Below are 8,421 nucleotides of genomic sequence, written 5' to 3'. Positions count from 1 at the left end.
CCAAAATGCAAATGCTGATGCTCTGTCCCGCCTCCATTTACCAGCTGGGGAGTCTTGGATGGAGGAAGAAGTTTTGGTTGAACAGGCAGAAATAGGTGTGTTACCTGGCCTTACCCCATCTGATCTCTATACACTGCAGTCCCAGGATCCCACTATTGGAAGTTTTCAAAAATATTGGGAGGAGGGGAGGATGCCCAATGCCAAAGAGAGACAGGAGCTCAGCAGGGGTTCCAGAGAGCTAGTTCGACAATGGGGGCGTCTCAGGAGGAGAGAGTCTGTCATGTACCGTTGTGCCCACAGTCCGGATGGGGAGGTTCAGCAGCTGGTGTTGCCTCAGTGTTTACAGGAGCGTGTCCTGCGCTCCCTCCACGATGAACATGGTCATCAGGGGGTAGAACGTACTGTACAGCTAGTTCGCTCCAGGTATTATTGGCCAAACATGTATAACGACGTTGAGAAGTGGTGCAGAAACTGTGAAAGGTGTGTGCTCTCAAAAGCGTTACAACCTAAGGTTAAAACCTATATGGGCGCGGTCAAAGCATCCCGGCCTCATGAAATTTTGGCCATAGATTTTACAATGTTGGAGCTTTCTACAGATGGGAAAGAAAATGTTTTGGTTATGACTGATGTGTTTTCCAAATATACTCAGGCAGTGGCTACAAAAGATCAGCGTGCAAGCACAGTTGCAGAAGTCCTTGTCAAGCATTGGTTTCAGTTATTTGGTCCCCCATGCCGTATCCATTCTGACCAAGGGCGTAATTTTGAAAGCAGTCTGGTTCAACAACTTTGTAAAATCTACAATATTGACAAAAGTCGTACTACACCTTACCACCCTCAGGGAAACGGACAATGTGAGAGATTTAACCGTACTTTGCATGACTTGTTGAGGGCCCTTCCACCGGAACAAAAGCGTAGGTGGCCCAGGCATTTATCTCAGGTGACTTATGCTTATAACACTACTGTGCATCAGTCGACGGGCAGGACCCCCTATTTTTTAATGTTCGGACGGGAGCCGAGATTGCCTGTAGATGTTTTGTTTGGAGTAGAGGAGCCAGAGCCAGATGTGACCGTGGAAGAGTGGGTGGCGGAACATCAAGGGTCGTTGAATGTTGCGTATGAAACCGTACAGAAGAGACTTGAGAGTAAGAGAGAACAAAGAGAAATGAGAGAACATGACCAGGGCATGGCTGCTGATTTTGAGGAGGGAGATTTGGTGTACACAAGGAACCATTCTGTTAGAGGGAGGAATAAAATTCAAGATTTTTGGGATCCTGTCCTCTATCATGTAGTTCACCCGCCTCCCCCAAAAGGGGTGGTCTATTCAGTTGCTCCAGTGGGTCAGGAGGGCCCCCTCCGTCAACTCCATAGAACAGAGTTGAGAGGTGTCCCTGAGAATAGGACTGAGGATGTTATCGCTAACCCTCCTACTGTAGATAATGCAATCACTGACACAATGTTGAATGACTGTACAGTTGGCCAGTCTGAATCAGAGATTGCACCAGGGTTAGATGTTGATAATGTGAGTAATGATGTTGAAATGTTTGTTGATGTCCAGCATCTTCCAGGTCAAGATTCCACTAAGGAAACTAGCACCCCCTTAGTCTCTGAGCCTCGGCGATCAGCTAGGAAAACAGCAGGACAACATTCAAATCCTCATAGGCTGCCACAATCTATACAAGTTACTAAACCAGCAACATAAAGTTGCAGTGATTATGTGTTTTCCCCTTTTTTATACATCGTCGGGTCGACGATGCTCCTTGTTGGGGAGGGATGTAACGGGTGGTACCTCAGGGTGTCGCTGTTTCCCTTCGGCCGGTGACAGCTTAAATAGGAAGTGGCCTGGTTGTAGCAATGTGCTAGTTTCCGTGGGCGACCAGGAAGATTGCTGGGCTCACGCTGTGCTCACCCACGCCAGGTGTGAGGGCTGAAGTTGTTTGAATCGATCAAAGCCGATTGATGACCAGCGGCGTGGGGGTTGTTGAGCAGACTGTGTGTGGGGCGTTCACGACGCACAGTGTTGCTACCTGCTGTCCTTGTGGTTTTTTGTTTCCAGTTAGTCCGTCCCGCTGTAGCCCATGCTGGGGAGTTCGGTCTGTAAGGGCGGACTAACTAGGTTTTTTTCAATACTTTGTTTGTTTCGTTTTTTTGTTTTGGGTCACTTCCCCAAAAAAACCTGCATACGTCAGAGTCAGACTAGAGTTGATCCAATCGCATGGTGTGTTCACATTGCAGTGTTTTGCTGTTAGCTTGCGGTGCCTTTTCAATATTGCATGTTCAGTTTCAATGTCGCATGTTGTTGGGTTTGCGGGTTTGCCCGCCTTGTGTTATTAGTTAATTTGGATCATATCGGCGCTCTGTTGTGCAACGGGTAAAACGGGCTGTGGTCCCGCTATTTAACCCTACACGAATAAATAACGTAAACCTTTCTTCTGACTCTGTTCGTTCATATTTCGGCATAGTAACACATAGAAAAAAGTCTATTTTTTTAGATTATTGGTTTTGCAAAAATGTAAGCATTGTAAGCCAATTACTTGATGATAATGGGGACTGGCTTGATTATAATGAGTTCATTGAAAAATGTAACATTGAAACAACACAAAGAGAGTTTGAATTGGTGACTAAGTCAATTCCACACGGTATTAGTTCTTTAGCAAAAAGTTTACAACTAACTGATTTAAATATAAGCGAACGACCCATCACTGTCGAGGGAATAAGTCTCACTGATAAGAAATGTACAAATAAGTTTATTAGAGCTCATTTTGATGACTTTGCAAATCCTATATGTAAACAAGAATGGATCCCTGTGAGTAGAAAACAATGGAGTACAATTTTTCTGTTACTTTCTAAGTACATTCTCAATAATAAGGTTAAAGAGTGCTTATTCAAAATTATACATAGATATTACCCGGTAAAAGATTATATTTGTCTTTTTTAAAAGATGTCAGTAACAATTGCTCCTTTTGTCAAGGTGATGGTGAAAGTATTGAACATTTATTTGTGGAATGTCCTTTTGTCGGCACTTTTTGGTCTGACGTACAGAACTACCTCACAAGAATATTTAGAAAGAGTTTTACATTGACAAAAAATCATATTTTACTGACCTTTGATAATACCACCTTCACTTCAGATGAAACATTTATAATAAACTTAATTATAATACTAGCAAAATATTATGTCCACAAAATGAAATGGTGTGGAAAAAATACCCTCATGGTTCCACTTTAAAGAATCTGATTTAAAAATGTATTTGGCCTCCCTTGAGAAAATGAATGTAAATAATAAAAAACTAATTAAATCCATCAATCTTCTTGAAAAATACAATCTTATTGTAAAGTAGAAAACCCCTGTGTTGTTTATTTATCTTATTTATTTATTTATTTTTTGTTGTTTTGTCTTATAGATTGTTTATTTGAACATGTACATGTTGCATCTATGTGTAAGATGAATTTGATTGAAAATAACCATATTGTGGTAAATTGTCTAAATTTGCACTGATGTTAAATAAAATTAAAAAAATAAAATAAATAAATAAAACAAAAAATGTGCCGTTAGCATTGCCTAGCTCAGCTTAGCTCAGCTTAGCTTTAGCAGCTAACGTAGCGCCGAGTGCATTTGTGCTGTTAATATAGCTGCAGCGCGGAGCTCTGTGGCGCTCTCCTGTCTTCCTGCACGATAAAAGCAGTAGTATTTGAGGGATAAAGTTTCACGAAGGGCTCTCTAGTTTACTGAAATACTGAAGACTGAATCAGACTAACACTGACGAAAACTATCTGGCTGAGGCGAACGAGGCGGACTCACGCGGAAGAATAGCGTTCAATATCAAGTTTCACAACACTGTCCTTAAAGGAATAGGCCACCGTTTTTACATACAAAGATATGTTCTTACCTCACTTTAGACGTGTTAATATATCCCCGTCTGGTCTTTGTCCGTGCGCTCTGCCAGGCAAACGGAGCACATACGCAGCCTCTCCCACATGTCACATAGCTCCGAAAAAGCTCACGATAGAAGCTACCAAGCTCTTCCACGTGTTCCCTATTTAAATAAAGTTACGTGAAGTGTTTTCATGCGAAGTATATTTACACAGAAATGTAACATGTCGATTTTATAAGCAAATAAAAAGGGGGACTATATTGTGAGGCGTAATGATACGAGGAGCACAGCGTCCGCGTAGTAACTCCTAAAGACTTCCCCCGCTCACTTCCGTCAATAACCTTTAGGAGTTACTGCGCGGACGTTTTACTCCTCGTATCATTACGCCTGTCACGAGCCTGTCACGAGCCTGTCGCCCGTGTCCGTCCGTTTGGTTCCATCTAGACTCCTCAGAGCCAGCCCAAAACTGTAGATGACTTTGTACCGTCTGAAAAAGCCCTAGTGTCTAGGAATCACTGGATTTGCCAAAAACAAAAAGGATCTCGTCTAAATGACTCACAACTATTTGACCTGTTAGGGCCGTCACACAAACTATTTTAAACTACTCGATGAGAGAGATTCAACAGTGGTGCAGCTGAAGAAAAAACAAAAAAACTCCCCTGTCCCTCATTTGGGCAGCCTCTCTGCACTCACAACAAAGGTCAATTATTCAAACTTCCCAATACTTTCTAAATAAACTGTGAATAAAAAAAGACAACACAAATCCACCATGTTTATGTCAGTTTATTGATCACTGCTCTAAGTGCTCCATGGCGCTGCACAGTCAGAAGGCACCGCTGCAGCACCGTCTCACCTCAGCTGGAGCTCCTCTTTGTGGACTCTGCACTCCAGTGACCTGCCACTTCCAACAAGAGAGGAAGACAGCGGGTCGTCCCATGATCAGAAGGTCAGGGGTTGGGATCCCGGCTCCTGCAGGTGCACACTGTGGTTGGGTCCTTGCCTCGGTACCTGCACACATCGGAGCATGAATGAGAGTGTAAAGGAGTGAGTGGTTCCCTGATGCAAAGCGCTTTATGCTGTAAGTTGAGACCATTTACCTTTTATAAAGAGCAGCGTCGTCCTGAGAAATCACAGGTCCCACGTCCCTCTGGAGCTGTGTTGGTGTGGTGTTGGGTCAGGACGCCCTCTGCTGGTGCCATGTTCACTCCCGGATGTGGTCCATGTTTCCTGTAAACAAAACAAAAACACACACACCCTACCAAGGAAAACACACTTCTTTTTCCCCTTTAATATAGTAGTGTTAGATGAAAACCATGCAGCAGTTTTGATTTTAAAACAACATTTTATGATTCTATTTTTGTTAACGATAATAAGCCCTTTCTTGACACGTTTCACACCTTTTAAAACAGTTTTTGTATTTTTGACAAACCAAAATCAAGTGCAAAGAGGCCAGTCAAATCCTTTCATGACACAGTACATTGAAAACAAGATAAACGGGGAAGGAGGGAGTGTCCCACAAACTGATGAGTTCATGGACAAACCCAAATCTCCGCGTTACAGTTTATCACAGTCAGTGTCTCCAAAGACACACTTACCTTACAGTACAGCAGTCAGCCATTCGCCCATTCACTCTGTCCACCCACACATCCACACTGGAGGCAAGGCGGGCCAAGTGTCTTGCCCAAGGACACAATGACAGTGTGCACTGCCAGTATGAGATCGAACCACCAACCTTTGAGTTAGAGGTCAAACTCTACCAGCTGAGCCACTGCTACCCCATAACAACAACAGGAGAACCAGGATTGTCCGACCAGCGACTCGCTCGTCAACAAACCCAGACCTCCCGATCCAAACGTTCAGTTTAAACACGGCCAATATAGACATGGAATATTTACACAAAACGCACAGTGAAGGAGTCGCACCGGCAACCCTCGGGTTATGGGGCGACTCTGTCTAACCCTCCTATGCCCAGAGTAGAACTAGTTAAGGCGCACGTCTATAACTGTAGGAAAAGTGCAAACGCACTGAGTTCAAACCCTTTTTCTCTTTAAGCACAAACAGCTACCACTAAGACGGAAAAGTATAATGGACGAAATATTGGAAATATATAGTTTTTTAAACACACACACCTACCTTTACATTATTTAGAAAACTGGAAACACAGCTACAACAACAAGAAAGATTTTTTTTTGTCTTTTTGTTTTTAACACACACAGAAATACTACTATTACTACTAAAAGAAAGATTTTTTTTGGTCTTTTTGTTTTTGAAGCTCACACACCTACAGCTCAGTAAAGACTATATACAGGTTATAAGGCGGCGACGAGGAAGGTGGTAAAAGTCGCCGAAATGAAGTTTCCAGGTCCAGAGCTCGGAGGCTAAAACTTAGTCCATGTCCGGCTGTGGGTCCTGGAGCACGTGGGGGTAGTGGAAGTAAATAGCGGGTGAAGTGACGTTTTCTCAGGCGGAAAGACACGGGCGCTTGAAGTCGTTGTCCTCGTCTTCGTCATCTTCGTCCCTGCTGCGCTTGGATCTGCCGAGGGGCAGGAAGTCCAGAGCAGGGCCTGAAGACACATCCAGGAGGGGACGGGAGGGTCCAGGGGGAGAGAGCTGACCGAGGGCGCTGCAGGCTGGAGACGGGCTCTCTGCTCGCTGCTGTGGGGCAGGGACCTGGGGAAGACCCACCGGCTCCACAGCTTGAGCAGGAGGGGCCCGACAGCCAGCCCCAAACTCTTCTGGAGGAAAGCGCTGGTCGTCCTCTTCACCTTCCTCTTCCTCCGAGAGACTACTGTCGCCAGAGTCCGGGTCTTCCTCCTCTTCGCCAGAGTCCGCAGAGTCTTCCTCGTCTTCGCCAGGGTCTTCCTCGTCTTCGCCAGGGTCTTCCTCGTCTTCGCCAGGGTCTTCCTCGTCTTCGCCAGGGTCTTCCTCCTCTTCGCCAGAGTCTTCCTCGTCTTCGCCAGGGTCTTCCTCGTCTTCGCCAGGGTCTTCCTCGTCTTCGCCAGGGTCTTCCTCCTCTTCGCCAGAGTCTTCCTCGTCTTCGCCAGGGTCTTCCTCGTCTTCGCCAGAGTCTTCCTCGTCTTCGCCAGGGTCTTCCTCGTCTTCCTCCTCCTCCTCTTCATCAGAAGCCAGCTGAAAAAAGAAAGGAAAACCATTTACCTCAAACGGATCGATGTCCTGGTCGTCCTCCCACGGGTCCACCGGCTCCGCCCACAGGTCGGCCACCGGAGCGTCCCACAGAAGGTCTGAAACACACAAACATGAGCATTACATCACAGGAACATGTCAGAACTATTCACCAGTTCATATTCATTCAATCCAATACAACAGACAGTATATAGGAATAAAAAATAGATATAATAAAATCAAGTGAAAACAAAACTAATTAAGAGTAAAATAATAAATAATAAATATGAACATATTATTTCTGAATAAGGAAAATTAAAACAATTACCATAATTTAGTTAAATATTACCTCTATCTCTTTTGCGTAAGTTCCCAGGACACCTGACAGCGCCGTCTAAACCTAAAAATGCACAAGTGTCAATTGATGTAATATTGATCAGCTTTTTAAAACTTGCCAATACATTTCGGAAACAAATCTGCCAGTTTATAATGTTGGGCTGGAAAGCTGACATAAAACATCCATGAATTTTGATGCCCAGAAACGAACTAAACTTTCTTTGTTTTTGAACAAATTCCTTGATCATGTTTTACTGAGGACTCCTACTGATAAATGTATTAACCAGGCCCGAAAAGAAATCGGATGAAAGCTGCTAACTACCTGTAACATAAACTATTGCATCAACTTGACCACTTTTGAGCAAAACAAGACGTCCAAAAACTAAACTTCCTTTGTTTTCCAACAAATTCCTTGATAACGTTTTACGTAAGACTCCTACTTATGAATTTAAGCCATTTTGATCAGGTTTTAACCAGGCCCAAAAAAGTAATCGTCGAGTTAAAGTCATTAGCTACCTGTAAAACTAACCATTTCATCAACTTGACCACTTTAGACCAGAACAAGACGTCCAGAAACTAAACTACTTTAGTTTTCCAACAAATTCCTTGATAACGTTTAACTTAGGACTCCTACTGATACATTTAAGCCGTTTTTATCAGGGAATAACCAGGCCCGAAAAAGAAATCGTCGAGTGAAAGTTGCTAACTATGTAAAAGTGGCCATTTGATCAGCTTAAGCCTTAGCAAAAGGCCCATATCGCCTCACACGGACACAACTGTTACTGACATCGAACATTGCAGCTATTTTAGCAATATCTGCTGATAAACAATAGTATATTGTAAAGATACTTACCCAGGAGAGGGAACCGCAGCTCCAGATGCGAAGGCGCCATCGTTCAGTAGTTTGTAGTTCGTAAATCTGCAAAAACACACGCACAGCCACATAAACAGTGTTAGAAAGTGTTAGAAAGTGTTAGAAAGTCTTTTGAATGTGTTTTTGACCAATAATTGACATGGACTTCATAAGAAATGAAGATACAAACCTCACGTGTAATCTCCACTCGAGGGTCGAAGTGAAAAGAAAGATTGTA

Source organism: Gobius niger, assembly GCF_951799975.1.
Source record: "Gobius niger genome assembly, chromosome: 6".
In the NCBI taxonomy this organism is placed as follows: Eukaryota; Metazoa; Chordata; class Actinopteri; order Gobiiformes; family Gobiidae; genus Gobius; species Gobius niger.
The sequence above is the reverse complement of the archived record's forward strand: the minus strand, read 5'-3'. Positions refer to the sequence as shown.